Consider the following 16475-nt stretch of genomic DNA (forward strand, 5'->3'; position numbering starts at 1 on the left):
GAACGCGTTAATCCGCGTTACCGTGTTAAGCACACTTCGTGACAGTCGAGTTAACTGGCGCCGGGTCCTGGATAATGCAACTTTAATTTCCGCGGCGTTCACCGGTTACACGAGTTAATCATCGCTGGTGGATGATAGTCGCTGTTGACGCGGAAACGAAAACAACTGTAACTCGATTCACGCCACCAACGCCGCGTACTTGTTGCTGTGCCTTTCGGCTCATCGATTTCCCGTGTCATGGAATCATCGATGTTTCACGTCCGAGTTTCGTTCGAAAATTCCCCGTTTCGGACGACGATTTCATCGTGTAGTCTATTCGTCGATAAACTCGAGCTGAGGAAGCTTGGCGGAAATAAGAAAACGTGGAAAAAAATTCAGCCAAGTTGTAGAAAATTCGCTGGTCTAAGAATCGAACGAGAATTGGAATTTTTAAGGAGGAAAACGATTACGTTTGGTTGGTAAATTTTGATGAAAATTGTTGCCTCTTAACGGAGGAAGCGTGTTAATTAATGTGAAGCGAAATAAACGAGCAAAATTATTGCGTCTGCGAATGATTGACGAAAAGCTGTTCGAAATAAGAACACGTAATGCAGAAAAAATGGTTGTTCTTATGCGATAAAAAGGATGTAGATAGCAATCGGTATAATAATCGTTAAATGCGAATTTTTGAACGAATTATCCAAATATGCAAAATACTCTTCACGCAGCAGAACGAATATAAACGACTCTCGATGGGCAAATTTTGAACCGCTTAACGCAATTTCTCGATATAGAATTTATCGAAATTTATAAAAACGCTCGTTAGAATGAAAATTTCTCAACTCGCTCTTCCATATGTTTCGAAATTGGTAACACGTCGAAATTAACCGCAAGACAAATTGCAAAGGAATTATAGAAATGACAAAACGTCGAATTTCTCGGATGGAGGAGGCGAAACGGTCGTTGCTCGATCCGGAGATGGCATAGGGAGAAATTTCTACCGGCGAACGTGTATACGTGCGCCGCGTGTTCGACGAGACACAGTCGGCATCCGCGAAACGCGTCGCGAAAATTCGTCGCAGCCGCCCACGAAAATACTACGCGGCTGTTGACTTGTCACCGCGTGCTTTACGATCACCCGATATAACGCAGGGATTAGTTTGTCAACGCGGACCGGCGTGCGCGTACACGCGCCGCGTGCATCGCCATCACGCGTCTTCGCCGACCGAGCGCAACACATTGTTGCCGCGAATTTCGTAACGATCCCTGCGCCGATGAATCGCGACGTCTTGGAATTATAAGACATGGAATTCCACGCGGCTCGCCTCCGAGAAACCAGCTCGTCTCTCCCTTCGAAAGTCACCGAGAACCGACGAAAAATCGACGAAGAAATCGCTGGCGAGGAATTTCTCTATTCTGCGATAATTCGCTAACGGGGGAAAAAAAAAAAAAAAAAAGACAACGAGATAACAAATATTCGAATTCGAAGGAATACCTCGAATATTTTGATGAAACCGATTGCGAATTATTCCGAAAATTCCTCTGCTCATATGTAACAGTATTTGCTAAAATAATTTCTCTCGTGTGTTCTTTACCTTGTACAAGTACCTAGTGGTAGTCTGAAGGTATCGAGTATAATAATTTCGAATTTTCCTTCTACACTTTTCAATGTCCACCGAAGAGTAAAAGAAAAGAAACATTTGCACAAAACCGCACTAGTATCTTTCATTACGTTCTCCATTACATACGTTGCACCGAAGAACGTCTTCCATCAACGGTTCACACACACTGCGCGGGAATACCGCCTTGCTAAGCCTGTTAAGCACTGAATAGTCCCTTACACCCCCTTATCGTCAACCACCCTAACCAACCTAAACATCTATCAAAACTCACAAAATACTCGAAAACATCATCCACCACTGAAATACGTTGCAGCAAAAGTGGAGCGTAGATACGCTGTTCGATCAATATCGAGCACATCTATCAGAAAGAAAAAAAGAAAGCCAGGAGAAAAAAGATTCGAAGCTGACCATGAGGTGGTCGAAGAAAGGGGTGGTTAACTGGCGGATGGAAGAAAAAAGAAGCGATGGAAATGGCGAATCTGGATGACTGTCTCGCCGGTGGAATTTCGCTGGTCGCAGCACCTGGACTCGCTTTCTTCTCGCGGTCGCACGCTACTCAATATACTGGTCGACGATAAACGACAGCCCCCGCGGCCCCTCGCGTCGCGACCCCCGTTCGAAAAGCAACGCGACGCTATTCGAGGGCGATTGTAACAATATCTTCAGGCGAGCGAAGGATGCGCACAACACTACTAAGTTCAAGAGCCGCGCTCAGGGACATCGCGCGGATTTTTTTTCGCCGGATAAGACGATCGCTGCACGCGGGGTTGCTGCACGCGAAACGGGGGTTCCGAGCTGAGCTTTTCTGTCCGCAGAGGCAGAATCGAAGAACACGACGATGAGATTTTTCATTGGTGCGCGTAGTCTTCGACGATGCACTGGTTTGTTACGGTGGAGAACACGTTTTAGGGATGTTTTTGTAGAAAAATTGTATTATCTGAGTGTCGCGTTTTTAGAAGAAAGCTGATAGTGCAAGGAAACACGATTTTGAAATTGATTAAAATTTGATCTGTTCTCTTTAATTTTGAGCGTGTCGAACGTTTTGAAGGGGAGAGCGACGTTTTTAGAGAAGTTCGTAGAGGAATTCGTTACTCGAAGAACTGTCAGGAATTTAGAATCACTGAATTTTTGGAGGAAAATTCGATTACTTTCGACGAATTCGTTAGAGGCGAAGGGTCACTCCGAGGCAAGTCCTTGAGGAAGATTGTTTGCAATTAAACTGACCGAGCATGTGGTGCACTTGGTTAAAAGTATTTTAAAGCAGGAACGAAGTTTCAAAAAATTCGCATGGATGTTACGAGATGTTCTTCGGGAGATTAACGAAATTTCCAATCACTACCATTGCAAAAAATCAACGACTTGGATTACAGTTCCTTAGAACGCAACAAATTTTTATTTCCTTTCAGCGACGAACCGAATCGACGAGAATCGAATCAAATAAAATTGTCCTCCACGAGAATCACAGAAATATTCCCCGGACTAGAGCAATCCCAAGCGGAAAATTCATCAAATTTTCTTTCCAGACGAAACATTTCGACGATCAATTTTAAACTGTCACAAGCGTCCCTCTGCAAAAATTTCTCTTCCAAGGAAAATTCATTGCAAATTCCTCTGTACCATCTACGAGCTATTCCTTCCACAAAAAAGTATTTCAAATAGAAGGGATTCAACGTACAAAATCGTCGCACGAATCACTTCACGAGGACGAATTTTCAAAGGAGACCACCGAAGAATACTCGAGAAGAATATGTGAATCGACGAGCGACACGAACGATTCGAAAACAACGATGAGATGAACGACAGTGGTATTTTCAAGTTGATTTGCTGGTTCGCAGTTTCTTAGGACTTAATCAGTTCTGCGGCGTAGCTCGATGCTGGCCAAGAACGCCGACTAGATTCTAACAGTCAGCTAGGCGCTATCACTCGGTTCTCGGGTTCTCCGCGTTCCTTTTTCTCTCTGTCGAGGCCGAGTTGGTTGACCGGTCGAGATAGAGTCGAGCAAGCGACGATCAGGAATCCGTCCGATGGTCACGTTCGAGCCGGTCGCGTTTCGGCTTTCAGATAATCCGAGGGCACGGCTGCACGTGCGTGCGCGTGAACTGGCTGAAGATGCTGCGAGATCGCGATCAAAGGGCTACCAATTGCAGTTCCTTCACGCCAGACACGATAACAACGAATAGAAACGAAAACTAAACATATTCTCGCGATAACGTCGACCTTGCTGCGAAATCGCGATGGGGAACACAGTCACAGCACAATAATTAGCACAAACAATCACCTGTGCACTCGCAGCGGTCCGTTGGTCGTGGCACAATAATCGTCGCATGCGAAACTCGCGATCGCGGCCAGTGAAGGGGTGGGGAGTCTCTCCTAACCCTCGGTTTCCTTAGTCCACGCACCGTACGCGGCTCCAGTGCGTGCACGTAGATCCTACTGGGCCTGTGTTCTGGCCGAGACTAACTCGAACGCTCGGCTCCTGCAGCCCTCGCAGTCATCCCTCCAGCCACGCACTTTTCCACCCCGGCGAAACTATTGTCCATGGCCGTGTATCCTCTTCCTTCCTTCGTTCATCGAAATTCGTAGTTTTCTCGCGGTGACGGATTGTCGCGAGGAACGAGCGTCCGGTGAATGCGTTCGATGGCAACGTGTCGCATCGCGATGCGCGAAAGCGAGCGTCTCACGCGGCCGCCAGCCACTCACGGTTGGACAAAAGTTGAGCGGCGCGGCGCCAAGGGACGTCCGCCGCGCAGGCTGTACGGTGGCGCCACGGCGCGGCCGCGCGGCCAAACCAGCCGCAGAAACGCAAGGGTGGCCACCCCCACCACCAGCCGGCACCCCTTCCAGCAACGGCCACGAGGACACGATGCGCTGTATCAGCTATCGGAAGTATCGGTGACTTCAACGGCCTGATCGGAAAGAAGGGTTGCGTTCCGCCTCCCGTTGCCTTCGGATTCCACCGAACTTTGCGTACCAGCAGACTCATTCCTGCCAGTGATTTGTTGCTTCTTTTATGCGTATGCACTTTCGCACGGATTAGTCGCGTTGCTGTTGCTTTTGCCAGGAAATGAGATATTTTGTATGGAAGAGCGGATTACGGCGTAGTTGCGAAGGAGTTTGAGCCAAGTGAGACTGATTTTAACGTTTCATTTGTGAGTGTTCTTTTGTTTTTTTTTTTTTTTTTCGTACGTATAGTATCGTGTAGGGTAGATTTTAAAGATTTCGTACGAACAATGGTATTTTGTTTGAGGAAGTCGTGAGCTTTGTGAGATTTGTAATAGCAGTGGTATTTGAGAGAATGTTACTTTCGAAGAGGATTGTTGAAGTTGCGTTAGAAATAATTTTACGTTTTGTCTTCGAGATGGAAAGTACTCTGCTGTTATTAAACGACGATCGTGATATTTAAACGTTAATTACGAAAGAGGATTCTTTCGAGAAATTAGTGAAATAACTATGTATCTAATACAGATTTAAATATGTAATGATTTATAGCGTATCATAAATATCGACAGGTGCTTCAGGTAACAAAACCAAATTTCAACGACGACGGTAATAACTTTTCCTAAGATGTATACGTATGGAGATAAAACACATCAGAATCTCCGCAATCGAAATAGAAATACACATATGATCTTTCCAGACCTTTAATACGAAACTAATAGACTTGAGGTTTTGCGTTTTCTGGGTAATTTGGAAAAAACATTTCCATTGTGCAGTAAATGTATCAAACATTTTTCGACACAAAACTAAGGTCACGGTTTCCCTACCTTGAATAAGGTTCATTACGAGGAAAGAAATAAGAAAAAGAGAAGAGCAGCGTGCAATTTTTCACCAGGGAATTGTCTTTCGGTTTGCTCTATCGAAAGGAAAACTTTTTTAGATAACTTAGATAACTCGAAAGGAATTCACGTGGGTCGTCTTTCTTTTATACTTCGTACTTTGTCTTTTTGAAATTTTTCATCGCAGGAAAATGTTCCTGAATACATTTCTTGCATCGAGTAGTCTTTTCTGGCGGAAAAGTTCACGTGGACTTTCCATTTCGAGAATTAGTTTCGAAAAAGTATCGTTGAAAGAAAATACATTCCAGTTGATCTCTTATTTTGCGCTTTTTATTAAAAGATGAAATTTCGTTCGTCGCAATTTTGTGAAAGAAAGAATTAACATTAGCGATAAAAACGATAGTAGAGATGCGAAATATAAAAACATTAATGATTTTAAATATAATTATGACAATAACAATATTTGTATAATATTGTAATTTAATTGTTATTAATATATATAGTCATTGCCTATCTATACATTGTTCCGAGATCTATATTTTTTAATGAATAATAAATAACGTAATTTTGCTTGTAAATTACGTTCTAGAATAGATTCAGGTTTCGTAACACCAATTTCAGGATTATAGAAATAGTCGTAACAGTAATAACGATGTTAACTGCTATGGTAACAGTAATTATTAATGTCTGTAGATTACACGTTGCGAATTATTCATTCATCTATTTGTCTATGGACAGAATAAACTTTTCTACAAGAATTAGAATTAGCCTATGTAATATTTCACTTGTAATTATTGCAATTTTTGGGTATATCACTTTTGCAGTACGATTAGGGAAAAATAGGATAGTACATTCGATTAATACAAGAGGGCAAGAATATGGAAATAAATTATTTCTATCCTAATCGTATTTAAAGAAATCTATCGTCCATTGTCCAGTTCTTTTTACCTTCACGTGACTGTGTTCGCTTGAAAAAATTTATGATAAGAAATTTTCATTCTACCTAAATAGATTTTACCATTTGATATAAGTTGAAACGGAATTTATTAATATGAATTTATCGTAGAATTATAATTCTGCTCTTGCTTTATACAGGATAGATGTAGAATGATTAAAACAATAACTCAATATATATTATAAAAGGTGGTTTATGTTGTCATAAATGACAAGTTAAAAAATGTACAACTCGCTAGACGATATAAAACTGAATCTTTCATTTTCCATTATTACAGATGAATAAACGCTTGAAACTTGTGCAAAATTAAAAAAAAGCATTTAAATCATCAACAACGTATTAATTACGTTCTCTTTCATCACCGTCCAGTTTACGTGGTAATAAACCATAATTTTTATACAGCCTGTCATTTTTTATTCAATTACTATCCTTTCTGCATTAAAACAATAATGTAGGTTCTTTCTCAACAAGAACGCAATTTATCTTTAAACTATTAATCGGATCTTCGATCAAGAGCTTTTATCGATCAGAAAATAAAAGGCATTTAAAAATTAATCAATTTCAGATAACTCGGTTTTAATCTTTCCAAATATAAATATAATTTACTCCTATGTGTCAAATGATATAATGCGTTAAAAAGTTATGGAATTCAAAAACAAAGAAATTTAATATATTAATTATTAGACATCAGGAAGAACTCCTGTTAACTAACATTCCTCACCTAACAAATTAAAAAAGCAAATAATCCGCTACAAATTTTCAATAGCTACGTGCCACAAATTCCGCGTTCTCGAAAAACCTAGTCCGCAAAAATTTCCAAGAGTTCGACAAACTTGAACCTAAATCAAAGTGAATGGAATTTCCGATGTGGCTTTCCGGTGTATCTTCGGTTTGAAGATGTTTCGCGGGATGGCCGTGAGTTTCAATGAATCCAAATGGTCGTAGTTTAGCGGGCACGGTAACGACAGAAAATACTAGGGGCTGAAAACGAGTTCACGAGGGTGGTGGGCAGGGGGTGGCGGTGGTGGTGGCAGTTTAGCTTCTGGCTCCTTTTTCCGATCATATCGGGAGTCAAACCTCGGCGACAGGGTGGGAAAAGTGGTGCAGGAGCATGCGCCGGGAAAGGGTAAACTTAGGCGCAGGTTCTAACCCCTCGTGATCCCCCACTACCCGGCCGCTTTCACGACGATCACACGACCCGACGTTTTTCCACCCTTATCTTCGCTCGCTTCACCGTCTCAAAAACCTGTATAGGCACTTTCATAGCTTGCGCCGCGAAGATGTCAACGGGGATGTCGCTTTTTTCTCTCTCTCTCCTCCTCCTTTCTCTCTCTCTCTCTCTCTCTCTCTCTCTCTCCATCTCATTGTCAAGAGTGGGGGACGACGCTCGCGATCGTCGATACGGGCCTGTGTTTCGACCACGGGAACGGAAACTTTTGCATCCTGCTCTTTTACTGGTAAGCCACTCTTTTTCCTTTTTTTTCCATATTTTGTCATGGGTGTTTGAAATTTGAGAAATTTAAGCAGATCGTTGGCGTTGCTTTTTTAGTTACTTTCTTTGGTCTTTGGCTGTTGATTAAGGAAGATTCGTACTTCTTATTAGTTGAAATAATTTTCGTTTTAGTGTTCTCGGTATTTAATATTCGTTTGTTTCATTGGAAATTATTAGTACGGCAATTTGTAACGGTATGTTACTCGGACATGAGTCTGAATGTGTGTTTATATTGTAACTTGTCGCGAGTTTTCAAAACAAGAAGAAATGCAATCAAGGTAGAAATAATAATTAAACGATGTATAATACCTCGATTTAGCCCTAAATCGTTTCGTAACTCGTTCTCTCAGAATTGTGGTTGCACTGTATTTGGAATAAGTAACTGCTTGTTAGCGATATCAGTTCAATACACGTACACGGTGATACAACGATGTCGCAATTTGAATGCTTTTTATTACTTAATATACGTATATTGATAATTACATATTTTTTTCTTCTTAATCACTGAACATTCAAGTGTAACCAATTTTACTAATCCAATTATGTATACGAAAACAAGGTAAAAGAGAGCATGCATTCGATATGATGTTTCTTTGATTGCACATTTATGTACATTGAATTGCTCTACACTCTGGCTTTATCGTTATTACCACATATTTACGATGGTACACTTAAGGTAAGCGTCAGAAGCAAGGTGGAAAGGGATTAAAACGAAGTTTTAAGTTATGTTTGCCACTTGATGCCATTCGAATGCAATTCTTAGGATCTCACGAAATAAGATCCAAGTTCTTTGCGTTGGGCACGGCCATCTGCTGTGCATTACTTTCCTCTGAAAGTACACAAAGAAACTCTTCCTTGGGTAATGCAAAGCCTTAAATGTCTGTAACGGCATACTTTTCATGAAGCATTTACACTTGTCTTCTTATTAAAAAGAAAAAGAAACTTGAACAACGATATTTCGCGAAACCGGGAAATTGGCGTACACTTTGAAAATACGAGCACATGTTCAGGCTTACTATAATTTTAGCATTACGCTTACCAACCTTGAATGTGTATCTCAATATGTTATATACATAAAAAATAAATACATGTTGCATATATAATCTGTGTGAACAAATGTATTAATTTACAACATATTACATCACGTACAACATTTTTTAAACATTCGTGAACATTACCATAAACGCGTCAAGCTACAATCACAAATAGAGCTTTACGTGTGAGCTTCTCGGAAGCCAAAATGATCAAGTTTTAATTAGTTTCTTAATTTTATTATATAAATACATTGATAATCAGTTCCGAAGGAACAAATGACTTACTTTTATAAATTCATTCATTGCAATATAATGACATAAATAACGAGAAATTCCAAAAAACAATTTTCGTGACATCTTCACATTTTTGTACTTTCCAATACACCGAATTGATCAATATGGTTTCGCAACGATTCATATGATCTTTCAATAATGTCGAAGCAAACCTTGCGGTTATTAATTTTTATAAATATCTGGATACATTTAAATACGGACACATACTTCGAATGGAAATAGCAAAATCGGATGAGAAATTGAAATGGTAAATTATGTACCTAAATAGCGAGATCGATAGATGCGTGTCGTAAATTTTCATCTCGGTCAGTTACATGCGTACGTGCCATTTGCGGTTTCAACTGCAAAATTCCGATTTTAACGATCTTGTAATAATTAATTCCAAGACAGTTACAGTTTAAAAGACAGTTTTCCTGACATCTTCACATTTTTGTATTTTCCAATACACCGAGTTGATCAATATGGTTTCGCAACGATTCATATGATCTTTCTATAATGTTGAAGCAAACCTTGCGGTTATTAATTTTTATAAATATCTGGATACATTTAAATACGGACACATACTTCGAATGGAAATAGCAAAATCGGATGAGAAATTGAAATGGTAAATTATGTACCTAAATAGCGAGATCGATAGATGCGTGTCGTAAATTTTCATCTCGGTCAGTTACATGCGTACGTGCCATTTGCGATTTCAACTGCAAAATTCCGATTTTAACGATCCTGTAATAATTAATTCCAAGACGATCAACAATTTTCACGGTCGATTCCATTGACATGTAAGTCCAGCAAACGTAGTAAAGACGGGAAGCCGTGCATTACAACTTGACACAGGGCAACAAAGTCTCGAATCCACGTTCCGTCTTTCCTCCCACTTGAAATCCAAAATGACCCTGAATGATCCCGTCTTGTCGTCTCGAGCCACTCCCCGAACCCTCGGAAACATCAGGCCGACAAAGAGGAGAGCAGGGAAGGATGCACGATACACCTGATGAAACGGTGGTCTCTGTGACTGCGTCCCGCAGCGTGACCCATTGTTTCCTGTCGTTCTGTCGAGAGCCAGGGCCCGTGGTGCGTTTACTTTCGATCATATAATGAGTGGCAATGTAGGCCAGGAACGTCTACGGAATCATATTTCGCCGTACGAGGCGACACTCAATACCCGGCCCGGAGTCATACAGAGAACAGACGATTAACGCGATAGCGTTCCGCGTTTCGCGGAATCCAAGGTAATCGTCGCGTAATAAAGAAACTGAAACAGCCGTGTCGAACTTGCGCCGCATCGAGGACATGCGCAAGAATACCGGAAAATCACAGTAATTCTCGTTCAGACCAATCAAATTTTCTGCAATTCGTCGATTTCTCTAAATTCTTTGCTAAAATTGATTCCTTCGAGTTCTTTCAGTGTTCTTTTTCTCTTTTTTTTTTTTTTTTACTTTTTATATACACGTGATGGATGGCTTTTGAGGTTGCTCGAGTACAATTGCCTGTCATTTGGTAGTTTTGTTTGTTCGTAGTATACCATATCCATATAAGCTTTTATTTATACTTAGGTTAATTGTAGAGTTATGGATAAGATAATTTGTAATGATTTTGTTCTTTATGGCTACTACACTTTTTTTCTGTACCGATCGCTTGTTAACTTTATGCTTGGATTTATAGTAAAATATAGGAGACGAAACAAAGCATAGTTTTAGTATAGTAACGTGAAAAGTTCACAAGTGTGAAGATATTAGATTTGGATGTAATTTGAATCAATAAAATTCAGTTCTTAATATTACGAGGTGAGCGAAGCAGACTTGGAATAAAATAGCTCTGTTTGACGATGGTTGGTTAAAGTTTGCTTCAGCTAGCAGTGTAATAAATCTCTTTAAAAAATATGTAAATATAATGTTCAAGCGTTGATTGTTTTAATTTCGAAGCTTGTTTGTCAGCTCGTTCGATGAAGCTCGCAGTTGATTCATCAGACTGAGAAATTTATCAATTTCAAAGCGTCTCGCGATACTCGATACGTGTAAGGTTCTAGAAGACGAGAATCTTTCTGCGCATAAGGTTCTACGATACGAGAAGAGTCTTCCTGCGTGCAATGTTTTCAAGCTCGGACTAATATCTAGGCTTCTTGAATTTCTGAAACTTAGAGCTTATTTTATTTATCATTCTTTTCCCATCGTATTTTGCGTTTATACGATTTTATGCACCAGTTATGTTTCATGACACAGACCTTAAACCAAATGATACATAATATTACCATCGACTTCCTGATAGAAACGTTCGATTCACGATTGTCGCTACAGCAATACACGAACCATCGTGTCGAGAAATAAGTGCGTGTACGTATAAAGTAAACATATGCGCAATTTCGACACGCAGTATGCAATATAATTCCTTCCTGAAACAAATGCATGAAAATATTTTCGGCTTACGCAAGTTGAACAATTTTTCAAAATCGAAATATTCTTACGACATATATCGCTTCATAGGAGCGCACGAGGACACGGAATACTAATTTTATAATAATAATTTTACATAAAAATCACCATCTCTCATAAAATAATGTCACTTTATATCAAAGTCCATTACAAAATTACAAAATAATCACATTTATTGGATTCCAAACGTTAAAACACACTTCTGAAACTAACTTCTTCTAATTCCATTAATTTTCAAATTCCAACATTTCGTTGCTCACGAAAATAAGAAAAATTCTATCGCTTCGTAACTTCGTATTGAAACTGTTCTTTGATCGAGCGTCTGAATTCCCTGAAGAACGTCAATAAACTTCGGAAGAAGACAATTGCCTAGGGAGGTATCGGTAGGCACATCGTTTCGAAGCGTCCGTTGTCGCGCGATAAGCAAAATTCAAGCTCGGCCGTTGCCGCGACGCCGTTCTCAGGCCTGTTGTGCAACGTCGTAATCTCGCCTAATTGCCGCTGCAAGAAGCAATTCGCGATAGACGTTTCAGAGGATTAATTAAGACGTTTCCTAAGACGCCGCTTAATTTCCGCGCTTGTATATACGTGTGTGTGTCTCTATATGTACACGTGTAGGTGTGTACACACTACTGTTTCAAAGTATTCGGACATTTGCTTACCTTTGACATGATGTAATTCAATCGCAAAATTAGGGATAAAGGAATGCACGATGATTTTATTCTTCGCTTTTATTATTATGCTTGTGCACGCGAGTCTTTCATGTTATACACAGAGAAGATATTGTAGGACGTAATTGACTGGGTATTTTAATTTTATGCGTTTCGGCGCATCGATATATCTGAAAAATACGATTGCATCTTATGATTAACACTAGAATCAGTGATAGTTAACACGAAGCTATTTCTACCAAAACCAGTGAAAATGACTAGTCTTTAAAAAATACGTAATAATAGAATATTTTTATATTTATTGATTTATTACTCTCCTACAGAAGCAATTCCATTTCATGTAGTACATTTTTGGTATTATTAATCCATCTGGGACCATGATCCCTAAACGAGAGTTGGAAGATTTATAAAATTGTAGAACCAGTCATTTTTGACTGGTGTGGTATTGCTAGTGTTAGCATCTAGCGATCGATCTGGAATTTTCCTGATAACTGATATCGTCATATCGAATAATACGCAGTAAAAATTTTAAAAACGTGTGGGAAGTTGTACAAAACGAGGAAATTGGTTAATTGGGGTCCGATAAACAGATTGGTGGACCCTTTTACACTTTGACAAGTACCATTTTGACTGGTATTGGTATAAGTAGCCTTGATACAAAATTATTTTGAGTTTGAATGCATAAAAAATAAAATAAAATTCATTATATTATTCTTTTAGTTATCGTTGCGAAAGTCATTACATCATTGTGGAAAAAAATATAACATGAAGTAGGAATTTTAAAATAAAATTGTAAAACCAGTCAATTGGACTAATGTGGTAGTTCTAAGATATGTGTCGAAATGATTAATTTAAAAATTACTACAATGTATAATCTATCAAGTTATTTTGCTGTATCAGCGTACGTTATGATACATCGAATGATATTTCGTTATAATCTCAACATTCTAAATTCACATTGAAGCGTACCTATTTCAATCTACATCACCCGAAAATTTTTATTCAACCGAATTTTCCACCTTTTCTTAAAAAAATTCTAGGTATCTCTGTTCTAGATAAGTATCGCTTCTATTCGTTGGTTCTTCGTTAATTTGTTAATCTTTGACAAAACTGTACCGTTGCTACAGATCCACTGAACCATCGAGATATTAACGGTAGCGTATGAGCAAAAGCATTGCGTGCATCACTACTGTTTTGAAAAAAGGGGGGTACAGATCGATCAGGAAGCCGGTCGAAACGATACCGAAAGGGGTTGCGAACTAGTCCGGCCGGTTTACCGATGGGAAACGGACCCGGTGATTAATAAACATACGGGCAGAGTGTCACTCGACGCTGCTCATTAGCATCGAGCATCGATCACAGAGCCACGAATCGTGAAAAAAACGTTGCTACAGCTTGAATTATCGATCCTCCTCGTTTTATATCGCCACTCATGCGATTCCAAGAGGGTGCTACTGCTCGATTCTGGGTCTCGTTTTTGCGCACTTAAAGGGTGAACCTATTGGGAACACCGATAATACGACTCGTTTCGATGCCAGGCTGTTTTTGTTTATTGATTAATTTCGGGTTTCGCTGGGCTACTAGGAAACAAAGGTTACGTATGTTACGGTGTGGAACATCGCTGTTTTGTTTGACGATAAAAGGTACCTCGATGGAAGTATTTAAAAAGTAGACTTGTAGTTAAATTGTTTGAAACATTTTGGAATAAGAATGAATAGGACATGGAAGGAAATGTCAAATATTTTTCGCTTAGTAATCTGTTAGGGATAAAACTAATGTTGATATACATATTATATGTTGGCAATACGAATGTTTTAATAATAACAACGTAGTAAAGTAACATGGCGTAATAGATAGTAAAAATGTATAAATTAACTTGGAAGTGAAAAGTAATTTAAAACAGCGAAGGTAGAAGATTCAAGTTAAGTTTCCCCATTAGTAAGCTATATTATCCATAAGTAGCTGTACCAGAAATTAAAATGCATTTATCATTGCCATCCTCATATAATATAGAATTCTAGCTATCAGTTACTTATTTGTATTAAATATCGAGTAAGTTACGTCAATTTCAATAAACTGTTGTAACTATCGATAGAAATATTATCTGCCAAATTAGTAACGATTACTCTGAATTTCTCACAGTCTCGTGTCGAGATCGATCTTTCTATTAATTGTATTTATATGAATTACAAATATTATCTCTGATGTTAATTTATGTAGCTGATTAAAAAAAAAAATCTCTACGACGATCATAAAACGCCAGTCTCAATCGAGGTGATTACACGCGTCCGATGGAAATACGCAATGATCGTATCCGATCATCTATTTGTTTTCTCAGCGAAATATTGTATAATAATCGAATATCATACATCGATCGTATAACGTGTTGTTTGCACAGTAATTGCGTGCGCTTGCACAACGCACCGCCACGCCATTGCAATTCATCGCTTGGAAAACACTGCGTGAAACGCAAACATCGATCCGTTCCAACTCGATAACATTCGTCGAAGATCGTGATATTTCCAAATTTATTCGTGTCTTTTTTCACTGATAAGCAATAACGTCTCTGTCTTGTATACGTGTTCTACGGAATCGACAGTTGTAACGTTCATCCCCACGCGTGTTAACGGCAGCAAAAACAGGTGTAAAACGTATAGTAACATACTTTATTGAAATAACAACGTCGATGCAAAATTTCGGCTTCGATCTTTCTCAAATTTCTGTGATATTTTCGTGCGTTTCGAAATTCACTGTCGACCTTGTATCGTTTCACATTCATACAGATTCCTAATATCGTCAAAGAGATCTCAAGAATTGAGGGAAATGTTTTAAGTTGCCACTAAGAAAAACAAATATTCAGCTTCTTAACTCAACACAAATATAATATTTCTATAATAAATACTTCATTTCTATAACGAATACTTGCAAAAGAAATTAACCATTAACAACTAACAATATCTTACACCAACTAATAAATCACCCAACACTCAAACAATATTCTAACAAAACTCTACGAAAGATACAAACATTTGATAAAAAAAAAAAAAAAAAAAATATGAAACACCGAAGGAACATCTAATTAATGAAATTTCAGGAAGTGGAAAGGAGGGGGCAATGTGCTCGAGAAACTCATAAACGCATCCTTCGGGCAGGCAAGTCGCGAAGAATGGGCGCAATATCGACCGGAAGTCGCGGAAATTTTTCCACGAACGCGAGCCGCACGCCGGAAAGCGCATCGACTCGGCAATGCGGACAATTGCATCCCCCCTAAAAGCCATTCGTGATGAAAGTCCAGCGTCCATGGGGGCAATGGGGTAGCCGGGTGTGGGGGTCGCATTCCGGCCGAGATTAATTCAGAGCGAAGAGGAATTCAGCGTCTATCTCGCCGTTTGCGGAACCGTTTTCGAGCAATTATTTCAGCAACATTGCAAAACGATCGCGCCCAACCTCCCTCTTACTCCCTCCTTCTCACAGAATACCACGTGTTCCGATTAAGTTGCACTACGTTTCTTCGCGATTACCAGCCTTTCTTGTCCGTCTTCGGTTCAGTTTCAACTTTCACCTTTTTTTGGAATGCGTACTTCCTACGAAAGTTCTCCACGCGAGTTTCTTAACTGTCAGTTTCATCGGAGATATTCTTTCCAACTTTTGTATATCTTTTTCGGTGGTATTTGAAATTCGTCACGTTTAATAAACAAATAGGTAATATGACGTCTATACGAACGAAGGGAATTTTAATTCTTCCATTACATCGTGACCTCAAGATATCCACAGTCAAAGAAGAAATATCCAAATTCAGTAATAGATATAACATAAGAGTTAACAACTAGTTACTCAATTACTTGACACGTCGGATCAGATCTGCAGGCTAAAAAGACATTACCCTTTAGATTTAAACACTAGATTCAACTAGAATCAAACACACGATAAACATTTATTAAACACGACATGGTACCACGCCAGAAAAATTTACTTATAATTCTCAATGAGAATTAATTGTAAAATTCATCCAAATAAAAAAAAAATATTCTTCCATTAGAATTTTTTATGTCTCATTTAAATACAATTTTTGACATATAGGTAATATAATTTGAATATTTTCGTCGAACATCATTTTGTAAAATTGACTTTATTATACATATCGCACATTTTATATTACATAGTAAAATTAGAAATTAAAAAGCACGAGTTTTTTTTTCTATTTCTTAATTTAATTTTAAAAG

The 16475-nt window shown here is 38.9% G+C and overlaps 1 protein-coding gene across 5 annotated transcripts in view; it reads right to left on the reverse strand.

Moving 5' to 3' along the window:
• Positions 1-4269, reverse strand: part of Cut (homeobox protein, cut) — a 168376-nt gene extending 164107 nt beyond the window's left edge. For all 5 annotated transcript variants that reach the window (XM_072004277.1, XM_072004278.1, XM_072004280.1 and 2 more), the window contains exon 1: positions 3880-4269. The gene's annotated coding sequence lies outside the window, so the exon portion shown is untranslated. The remainder of the gene's footprint in view (positions 1-3879) is intronic.
• Positions 4270-16475: the final 12206 nt, after the last annotated feature.

Source organism: Bombus fervidus, chromosome 5 (genome assembly GCF_041682495.2).
Source record: "Bombus fervidus isolate BK054 chromosome 5, iyBomFerv1, whole genome shotgun sequence".
In the NCBI taxonomy this organism is placed as follows: domain Eukaryota; kingdom Metazoa; phylum Arthropoda; class Insecta; order Hymenoptera; family Apidae; genus Bombus; species Bombus fervidus.